The sequence below is a fragment of the Thamnophis elegans genome, chromosome Z, assembly GCF_009769535.1.
Source record: "Thamnophis elegans isolate rThaEle1 chromosome Z, rThaEle1.pri, whole genome shotgun sequence".
In the NCBI taxonomy this organism is placed as follows: domain Eukaryota; kingdom Metazoa; phylum Chordata; class Lepidosauria; order Squamata; family Colubridae; genus Thamnophis; species Thamnophis elegans.
Genome location: NC_045558.1, coordinates 1,117,210 through 1,128,858, shown reverse-complemented (window position 1 = coordinate 1,128,858; position 11,649 = coordinate 1,117,210).

Genomic DNA, 11,649 nt, shown 5'->3' with positions numbered 1-11,649 from the left:
CCAGCCCGTCCGCCTCCCTGCTGACGCACTCCTGCCTTGCACCCAGGGCACCACGCCCTTGCCCCAGCTGGCCGGGATCCTTCCTCCGCCCTTGCCCCAGCCGGCGGTGGATCGCCCCTTCGTCTGCCCGGTGTGCGCCAAGCAATTCCGTTGCAAGCCGTACCTGGTGGCCCACATCCGGATCCACACGGGGAGAAGCCGTACGCCTGCAGCCGCTGTCCCAAGCGCTTCTCCCAAAAATCGAACCTAGTCTCTCACGAGCGCTTGCACACGGGCGAGAAGCCGTACGCCTGCCCGCTCTGTCCGCGCGTCTTCAGCCAAGGCTCCAACATGCGGGCGCATCAGCGGAGCCACAGGAACATGACTGGGGCTGAGGTGGAGGGGGGACTCCGCCCAGGATACCCGGCCCAACAGATTCAGCAACTGAATTAGAGGAGGAGGGCAGTCTTTCTACCACTGTGCGCCGTCTTGGCTTCTCTCCCTCCACCCTCTATTCCACATTTTCCTTTGACAAGGGTGCACACAAAATCTACGCAGAAGTTTCTCCTGCCCCCAAGGGTTGTCCCTGATGCCAGCAGAAGGTGCCTTAGTTTTCTTCTGGGTGTGTGTGAGAGGGACCCCAACCCCTGGCACCATGCCCTGCATCTGTGAGAACTGAGGAGGGGCTGGCAAGGAGACGACTGCTTTGTAGGATTTTGCTGGCATTCGGAAAGGCTCGGGAGCCACGTTGCGGCATGCAGGAAGTCTTCGGAATACAGAGTGGCCAAGTTGGAAGGGACCTCGGTGGTCTTCTAAACCAACCCTCTTGCCCTAGCAGGAGACCCGATCGGATTCCAGATGGATGGCTGTCCTGTTCTGTGGAGCGAAATTGGGGTAAACATCCATCGATGGAATTGTTCCCCAAAGATTCCCGGGTAGAGGGGCACACCACAGATGGAGATTTGGCTTATCCCCTCCCTCACGATGTTAACCCTTCCCTGGTCTCCAAGGGTTGTCCCTCGGGAGGGAGAAGGACCAAGGGGGAAAAAAAGAGTAGGGCAGGTTCCACAAATGATGCCCCCTCACCCTGTTCAGATCAGTACGGGGACTTCGGTTTCACCATGATCTACGAGACACCAAGAACAATGAGCAAAACGTACGGCTTAAAAGACGGGATCTCTGGGTCTCTTGGTGGGAGAGCTGCGTCGTTCAAGTCCCTGCACGCAAGTAAGTCTGGCCGTGCAAGCGCCTCACAGCACGCTTGCTCTCATTATTTCCCTATTTATAGAAAGAGTAGAATTTGGGTTGCTGGAAGGGGGTGAGAAGAGGCCAGGTTGCCTGCTTTCAATTCCTGATGTCAAGTCGACAGCCGCAGGTGTAGCTCTGTGCCAGAAAGCGGCACGTTAGTTTGTCTTTCCGCCAATTTCCTACTGTATACTCTTTTTAAAAAATAACATAAATAAAGAGGTAGATGTTACTTTTGAAAGTGCCTGTGCTTGTTTATAGTTCCTGGTTTGTTCTGTTCTGTTTTATTGTGTATTCTATCCTGTCTTCTGTTCCGTTCTGTTCATTATTTCTAATTCTATTTGTTGCAATTCTACTATTCTGTTTTATTCTATGCAATTCTAGTTTATTCTGATTCTATTCTAATTCTATTTAATTTATTCTGATTGTACTCTTAATTTTATTCTATATCCTCATTCTATTCTAATTCTAAAGCTAAAGGTTCTCCTCGCACATATGTGCTAGCCGTTCCCGACTCTAGGGGGCGGTGCTCATTTCCGTTTCAAAGCTGAAGAGCCAGCGCTGTCTGAAGACGTCTCCGTGGTCATGTGGCCGGCATGACTAAACGCCAAAGGTGCATGGAACGCTGTTACCTTCCCCCAAAGGTGGTTCCTATTTTTCTACTTGCATTTTTTACGTTCTTTCGAACTGCTAGGTTGGCAGAAGCTGGGACAAATCACGGGAGCTCACTCCATTAAGGGATTCTAGCCGCTGAACTGTAACCTCGGATCAACAAGCTTAGCATCTTAGCCACTGAGCCACTACTGAGCCTTTTATATTTAATTCTATTTTATTCTCATTCTTATTGTTCTAATTCTATTTAATTCTATTCTCTATTCTACTGTTATTCTATTCTCATTCTTATTCTATTCTATTCATTCATTCATTCTATTATTTCTATTTAATCTATTTTATTCTAATTTTATTTTATTCTATATTCTCATTCTATTCTAATTCTATTACATTTTATTCTATTCTCATTCTATTCTATTCTCATTCTATTCTATTTAATTCTCATTCTTATTCTATTCTTTTCTCATCTCATTCTATTTAATTTATTCTATTCTAATTTTATTCTATTCTATATTTTCATTCTATTCTAATTCTACTATATTTAATTCTATTCTCATTCTATTCTATTTAATTCTCATTCTTATTCTATTCTGTTCTATTCTCATTCTAATTCTATTTAATTTATTCTATTCTAATTTATTTATTATATTCTATTCTATTCTAATTCTATATTTAATTCTCATTCTATTTAATTCTATTTTTATTCTAATTCTATTCTATTCTGTGTTCTACTGTTACAATATTCTGATTCTATTCTATTCTATTCTAATTCTTCTATTATATTTAATACTATTCTCATTCTATTCTAATTCTATTATATTCTCTTTTCTATTCTACTTATGAACTGCAGAGATTCACTGAACAGCTGTCGCAAGAAAGGAACGTCAGAGGGGGAAAAACTCACTTAGCGACGTAAATGTTGAGGACTATCTGTATTCTAGAAGACCTCCAAGGTCCCTTCCATCTCTATTCTGGGCCTCAGTTCTCGAGACTTTCCCAGTATTATTTATTTTATTTTATTTATTGTTTTCCAAAGCAATTCCGGCTCTCATTCCCTTTTTGGGCTTCGCTCCACACCAGCAGCGCGGTTGTTAAAAAGAGAGTCAGGTGGGTGACGTCTTGCTGCTTGCGGATTCGCCGATCTTTTTCCCAGGGACGCTGACGGCACAAGTTTAGATCAGCCGCCGCCAGGCTTTACGCTTCCTTCGTTTTGGCGGCGTCATGTGACCCCGGTGACGCTCCTTCGCGAGGGGATTGACAGGCTGCCGCATCCAACCGCTGCAGCCGGCCTGCCAAGAGAGGAGTGTGGTGGGAAGGATTAGGGAAGCCCCTTTGTGCATGTGCCAGGAGTGCAGGGCAGCAGTTGGAGAGGAGGCTTTCTACAGAACGCAGAATTGCACGGGGTCCTTCGAGGTCATCTAGTCCGGCCCTTAAGCAGAGACCCTCACAAGAAATCAGAATAATGGAAGGGACCTTGGAAGTCATCTAGCCCAACCCCGTTCGAGCAGGGGAGCCTCACAGAGAATCATGAAAGAACCTTGGAGGTCATCTAGTCCAACCCCGTTCGAGCACAGAATCATGAAAGGGACCTTGGAGGTAATCTAGTCCAGCCCCCTGCTAAAGCAGGAGGACCCCCCCTCCATGGTTCCAGCCCCCTCTCTTGTTACTGTTTCAAAAGTCCTCCCCACCCTGCCTGATTCACTTATGGACAGCCGCAATTCACGTAACGATTAAGGATGCAACTCAGCAACTGGGTCACTTAGCAATTTGGCATTCTGTTGTGATCGTACAGTATTCCTCGATTTACGACGGTCTGTAAAGTTACAAAGGCCCTGAAAAAGGCACCAGCTGTTTCAGCTTATGACTGTTATGACATCCCCGTGGGTGACGTGATCAAAATTTGGGTGCTTGGCCACTGACTCATAGTTATGACGGTCGCAGGGGCCCTGGTCCCGTGATCCCCTTTTGTGACCTTTCCGACCGGCAAGGTCGGGAAGCGGGAATTGCTTTACAACCATGTGGCTCACTTAACGACTGCAATGATTCACTTAACGACAGTGAGAAGAAATGAAAGGACTCTGTATCCTGAAGACTTAATGGCCACGACTGGGGCCCCCCAAATTCCCTGACAAACATAACCATTGTTAAACTAACTTTGCCCCGTTTTAGGACCATCGTTAAGCAAATCACCACCATTGTTAAGCTACTCACACAGTTGTTCAGGGAATCCAGCTTCCTGTCAACCTCGCTTGTTGGAAGGTTGCAAGAAGGGATCGCAGGACCAGAGACGCTGTGACCGTCGTAACTATGACTCAGCTGCTAAGCCATGTCTGAATTTTGAAGGGGTGCTGCAACCGTCCTTCAGTGTGAAAAAGTCCTTTTTTTCAGGGCCGTCGTAACTTCGAACAGTCACTAAGTCAAGGGCAAAGGCGGAGCTCACACCTCAAATGATGGTTGGTTTATGTCGGGTGGATTGTAGTGCCCGAATCGAGCCAGGTTGGCTTCACCGTTCAGGATTTGCGTCAAAACAAACCTTGTTAATTCCTGGTCAACTGGACCTTTCCAGTTTTCTGCACTGCCCGGCTCCAAATGAAAGTCACAAATAACACAGGAGTAATGCAGGAGTAATGTGCAACAGAGGCTGCAGGCCTCCAGATAACAATCACTGAGGTGGAAGGGACCTTGGGGGGTCATCTAGTCCAACCCCTGCCAGAATTGCCCTCAAAGGGGGTCCTATGCAGAGGGGTTTTTTTGGGGGAAGGGGCATCCTGCTATCCCTCCCTTCTCCGGACTCCCCCTCCCTGGAGGACGAGGGGGAGGGTCTCCTGAGACCCCCGCCCGCCCAGCCGCCACGTAGGGAGCAGCCCGGCCCGCAGGAGGGGGAGGGGAGCCCCCTCCCCTTCCCGCCTTCCCCCCAAGGGGACGCGCGAGGCCATACAGAAGGTCCCGCATACCAGCGTCTCCAACCGGGCGCCCGCTGCAACGGGAGCGCTGGGTGGTGTCTCCTCTTCACAGCCACCCGCCCCCTTTGCAGCTGGTGGATGGGGCATGGCGGGGAAGCATGGCTCTGGAGTCCTTCCCCAGGCGCGATGCTGCAGGGTGGGCGCTTGCGAAGGAGCCGGGTGGGGAGGGCAAGGCGGAGAGACAACTGCCCACCCCTCCAATTGTGTTTGTGGGGGGGGGGACATTTTTTTGGGGGGAGGGGCTGTCCCCCAAAAAGGGGGCCCAAGGGACAAAGCCACCCCCGAGCCTTCAGCTGCAGGAGCAGCGAGCGTGGCTTGGCAAAAGCCCACTCGGCCCAATCCGGATCCCAGAAGAGCCCCTGCCCTTTTCTTCCAGCCGGGAGGGGAAAGACACCCCCCTTCCCTCCCCACGCGGGACCTCTAGCACCAAGGCGCAGCCGCATGAAAAGTGTAGTCCTCCTCCCCTTCTTCCAAAGGGGGGGCGGAGGAGGAGGAACTGGGGAGGGGGTCGCCCGAGAGGAATCCCCCTCCCTCCTTTCCTCTCCCCGCAGGTCAGGGGAGGAACCTACGGAACTGGAAGCCACGCGGCGGGGGGAACGGAAGGGGGAGGGGGCTTTTTAACCCCCTCCCCTTGGAAGATCGCACCGCCCCACCGGTCCATCCGCTCGGCTTCCGCGGCCAACCTCTCTCTCTCTCTCTCTTTATTTTTCCCCGCGTGGGAAGGGTGGAAGCGAAGAAGGAGGCTGCTTGCAAGAAGCGTTGGGGGGGGGGGAGATCAATTGAGTGGGGCGAGGGGCTCCAGGCAGTCGGCGAGGGGCTTGTGCTCCTCCTCTCCACCCCGTTGCAGGAAGACCCGTGATGCACAGCCGCAAATCGCGCGTGAGGCGGCTCCCGGGACGCGCTGCTCCCGAAACGGAACCCGAAACGGATCCAGGTGAGTGGTGGGTTTTTTTTGGGGGGGGGGAGTGCTGGGGGGGGTGTCCCACAGCCGACCTTCCGGCCTGGCTGTACGTGGTCCTGCGCCTTGCAAAAAAAATTAAAACAGGGAGGGGGAGAGAAGAAGAGGAGGAGGAAGAAAGGAGGAAAGGACCCTTCCTCTTATTTGCAATGGGGAGATTGTGTGGGTGGGGGTTGCAACGAGCGGAGGAGGGGGTGACCTTGGGGCATCCCTTAGGAGGAGGAAGAGAGAGAAGTAGATTTGCAAGGATTTGGGGCGGTCCCAAGCCCTTGCCAAGCCATCCATCCATCAACCTCGCCCATCATGCAATCTTTGCAAATAAGCAATTTTGCAAAATCTTGCCCCCACTTTCTTCCTTTTCTCGCTCCCCCCTTGCAGAGGCCAGGTAAGAGAGAGAGGGAGGGGGCCGCTTGGCATGCTGGGGTTTGTAGTCCTCCCCCGGAAGCCAGCGAGCCAGGTGAGAGGTGGGGGGATGACGTCATCGGAATTCCCGGGCAGAGAGCGGGCGAAAAAACCGGTCCGGGCGATGCGTCTTCCCGACGTCTCATGCAATCTCGGCGAGAAGGGGACGTGGGTTGGTGGCAAGCTTTCCAGTGGAGGGGATCCTGCTGGGGAAGGGGGCTCGCTGTAGGCAAAGGGTTGGCTGGCCCCTGGGGGAGAACCCCTGCATCCACCCAACTCCACCAGATCCCCAAACAATTGCAAACCAATTGAAGTGCAGGCAAATTGAGCACGAGGCAATCTGCTCTGGTTTCCTTCCTTGCTTGGCTGGCTGGCGGTTTGTCCCAGGATTTGCTTTTGGGTGATCTAGAAAACGGGTGGGATATTTTAGGAGAGGGGGGGCTGTGTGATATGGGAGAGGGGTCTGAATTGGGATCCTTTAGGGGGGGGGGGCTTTGCGATCCAGAAAATGGGTGCCACGTTCTTCCCGGAATTGGGATCTTTTATCGGGCGGTGTGATCCAAAAACGTGCCACATTCTTCCCCATATTGGGATCCTTTGGGGGCCTGTGTGATCCAGAAAATTAGTGCCACATTCTTCCCGGAATTGAGATCTTTTAGGGGCCTATGTGATCCAAAAACGTGCCACATTCTTCCCCATATTGGGATCCTTTGGGGGCCTGTGTGATCCAGAAAATTAGTGCCACATTCTTCCCGGAATTGAGATCTTTTAGGGGCCTATGTGATCCAATAAAAGGTGCCACGTTCTTCCCGGAATTGGGATCTTTTATGGGGCTGATCCAAAACCATGCCACATTCTTCCCTGAATTGGGATCCTTTGGGGGCCTGTGTGATCCAGAAAATGGGTGCCAGGTTCTTTCCCAAATTGGGATCCTTGGGGGTGGGGGGCTGTGCAATCCTGGAGAGGGGTGGCAAGTTCTTTCCCCCAAGTGGGATCCTTTAGGGTGGCTGTGTGTCCAGAAAATCAATGTGATGTTTTTCCCCAGAGTTGGGAGCCTTTCGGGAGTTGCGTGACCCAGGAGAGAGGCCCATGTTCTTTCCCAAAGCAGGATCATTTAACACGACTGTGATCCAAACAATGGGTGCCACATTCTTCCCCAAATTGGGATCCTTTGGCCAATCACCAACTCAAATGATTGCTAAAGTAAAATTAGTCAAAACAACGATCATTGGAAGAGAGTCTTTGCAGCTCAGGGTTCAACTGTTCGGAGCTTGGGGGTGGGTGTTCCTTGCAGATGTCTTGTGACCCAACTAGGCTACATCATCAGTGCTGGAAGGGAGGAAGAGGAGGAGAGTGAGGAAGAGGAAAAGTGGGGGAGGAGGAGGACTGTGAGGTCCTTGGTGCTCTCTGAGCTTGGTTGTTTTCGTGTAGACGTCCCGTGACCCAACTGGGTTGTTATCACTGCTGGAAGGGAGGATTAGGGGGGAGGAAGAGGAAAAGAGGAGGAGGACGACTGAGGGTGTCCTTAGTGCTCTCTGAGCTTGGTTGTTTTTGTTGCAGACATCTTGTGACCCAACTAGGTTAGGTCATCAGTGCTAAGAGGAGGAGGAAGGACTGCCCGGCCTTGGTGCTCTCTGAGCTTGCCTGTTTTCTTGCAGGCGTCTCATGGCTACGTACTAGTAACATCATCAGTGTGGAAGGGAGTGGGCTTTGTGAGAGGAGGAGGGTGGGAAGAGGGATGAGGATTGTGGGTCTAGGTGCTCTCTGAGCGTGCTGCTTTTCTTGGAGACATTTCATGACCCAACTAGGTAATATTGACTCCCATTCCCTTGTAGCACTGATTCTGTTACCTAGTTGGGCAATTGGGCAATGAAACGTCTCCGAGAAAAACCACCTGACTCGGATAGCGCCGAAGGCCAGGCCCGAATTTCATGTGCCCTGAAGCTCCAAGTCTCTGCCAAGCACAGTAACCCCCCCCCCCCTCGGTTCCATTCAACTCCATTTTTATATTCTATATTCTGTTTTATACTCTTGTTTTATATTCTATATTCTATTTTATATTATATCCATTTTAATTTATACTCTCTTATTTTATATTCTATATTCTATTTTATACTCTTGTTTTATATTCTATTCCCTTCTAATTTATACTCTCTTATTTTATATTCTATATTCTGTTTTATATTATATTCCATTTTAATTTATACTCTCTTTATTTTATATTCTGTTTTATACTCTTGTTTTATATTCTATTCCATTCTAATTTATATTCTCTTTATTTTATATTCTATATTCTATTTTATATTATTCCATTTTAATTTATACTCTCTTTATTCTATATTCTATTTTACTCTTGTTTTATATTCTATTCCCTTCTAATTTATACTCTCTTTATTTATATTCTATATTCTATTTTATATTATTCCATTTTAATTTATACTCTCTTTATTTATATTCTATATTCTATTTTATATATCCTATCTACTCCGTTCTATCTTATTCTATTTTATTCTCTTTTCTATTTTATATTCTATCTTATATTCTATTCTCATTGTATTCTATTCTTTTATATTCTATTCCACTCTTATTCTATTCTATTCTGTTTTATAGTCCTTTTTATATTCTTATACATTCTGTATTCTATTTTATATTCTCTATTCTGTTTTAATTTTATTTTAATGTATTCTCTTTTAAGTTCTATTTCTCTTCTATATTCTCTTCCCTTCCTTTCTATTTTATTTTACTTTTTTATTTTACTTTTTAAAGTAAAGGAAGGGGACCCTGCTCCCACAGTCTTAAGTGTGGGTCTGTCTAGCATCCTAATGCAAATCGCAGGGAAGCTGCAATGCTCGTCAGTGAGATAAATGGTCCTCCTCCCTCCTCCCCCCTAGCCATTGTAACTTGGAACAGTCGCTAAGTGAAGAAGTTGTAAGTCGAGGATTACCAGCAGAGAAGGGGGCCTTGGCCACTTTGAGACTTGTGGGACTTCAACTCCCAGAATTCCCCAACGAGCAAAGGGGAGGGGGAATGGGGCAAAACTCACTTAAGCTGTCTGCTTACTCCATTCTCTGTTCTGTTCTATTTTATATTCTCTTCTATCTATTCTATTCTATATTCCATTCCATTCTATTTTATACTCTTATATTCTATTCCATTTTGCATTCTATTTTATATTCTATTCCATTCTATGTTCTATTCTTATATTCTGTTTTATACTATTTTATATTCTATATTCTGTTTTATACTCTATTTTATATTCTATTCCATTCTATATCCTATTATGTTCTTTCCATTTTGTATTTTATTTTATCTTCTATTCTTTTCCATTCTATATTCTATCTATTCTATATCCAGATTTGCTGAGGAAGAAATAATAAAAACTAAAGTAAAGTAACAAAAGAACATAAAGTAACATAAATGAAATAACAAAATAAATAAAAAAAAAATAAAGTAAAAAAAATCAAATATAAAAATGAAGTAGTACACAAAATAAAATATTAAATAAACAAATGAATAAATAAATAATACATAAAATAATACATAAAACAACAAATTAAATTAAATTCAGGTAGTCCTCGAGTTACGACCAAAATTGAGCCCAAATTTCTGTTGCTAAGCAGATAGTGTGAGTTTTGTCCCATTGCCCCTCCCCCTTTGCCAGTGGGAGAATTCTGGGAGTTGAAAGCCTTAAAGTGGCCAAAGTTGTTACCTTTGAGATTACAGGCAGTCCTCGACTTAAAACTGTTCAAAGTTACAACAACAGCGCTGAATTTTTTTTTTGACCGGACCATTTTTCACACTTAACGACCGTTGCAGCATCCCCATGGGCACGTGATCAAAATTCATCTGACAACTGACTTGTATTTATGATGGTTGTGGTGTCCCCCCCAAGTCACTGAGATATGGGAGAGATTAGCAACAGAATTTGGGATGGATGGAGAAATATAGATAGACAATGTGTGTGTGTGTGTGTGAGAGAGAGAGAGAGATGATAGATAGACAGACAGAAAGATAGATGAGAGAGAGAAAATAGATAAGATTGTTTTGTGTGTGCAAGTATGTGTTGTGTGAGATAGATAGATAGATGATAGATATAGATAGAGATAGATAGATAGATAGATAGATAGATAGCACAGAGAGAGAGAATAGAGATATGAGATCAGCAGATAGAAGATAGGGATGGATGGATGGATGGATAGAGAGAAAATAAATAGACAATGTGTGTGTGTGAGAGAGAGATATGATTAGATAGATAGATAGATAGATAGATAGATAGATAGAGGAATAGAGATATGAGATATGAGATCAGTAGATAGAAGATAGGGATGGATGAATGGAGAGAGAAAATATAGAGTGTGTTTTGTGTGTGGAGAGAGACAGAGAAAGAGATAGATAGATAGATAGATAGATGATAGATAGATAGATAGATAGATAGATAGATAGATAGATAGATAGAAGAGAGAATAGATATGTGATCAGCAGATAGAAGATAGGGATGGATGAATGGAGAGAAAATAGATAGACAATGTTTGTGTGAGAAAGACAGATGATAGATAGATAGATAGATAGATAGATAGATAGATAGATAGATAGATAGATAGATGAGAGAGACAGAGAATAGAGATATGAGATCAGTAGATAGAAGATAGGGATGGATGGATGGAGAGAGAGAAAATAGATAGACAATGTTGGTGTGAGAAAGAGACGATAGATAGATAGATAGATAGATAGATAGATAGATAGATAGATAGATAGATAGATAGAAGAGAGAATAGAGATATAGATATGAGATCAGTAGATAGGATAGGGTGATGAATGGAGAGAGAAAATAGATAGAGTGTGTTTGTGTGTGTGAGAGAGAGACGAGAAAGAGATGATAGATAGATAGATAGATAGATAGATAGATAGATAGATAGATAGATAGATAGATGAGAGAGAGAGAATAGAGATATGAGATCAGCAGATAGATAGATAATCGAGGTGGCGCAGTGGTTAGGGTGCAGTACTGCAGGCCACTTCAGCTGATTTATCTGCAGTTCAGCAGTTCTAATCTCACCGGCTCAAAGGTTGACTCAGCCTTCCATCCTTCCGAGGTGGGTAAAATTAGGACCCAGATTGTTGTTGGGGGTGATATGCTGACTCTGTAAACCGCTTAGAGAGGGCTGAAAGCCCTATGAAGCGGTATATAAGTCTAACTGCTAACTGCTATAACCAAATTAAAATGAGCAAGAATTAAATAGAGATAAATAGCAATTTAAACTAGATCCCACCATAGAACATGGAGGTCAAATCTTGACAGCTTTAAGACTTGGGAACGTCAACTCCCAGAATTCCCCAGCTCAATGATTTGACATTCAAGTCCCCACGTCTTAAAAGTTGCCAAGGTGAGACACCCCGTCCTTAAGTGATATTATCTTGTATAGTGGTTTTAATTTTTCGCAAGCCACCTTGTACACGGGCTGCAGATGAACGAAGTGGCACAAATCAGGA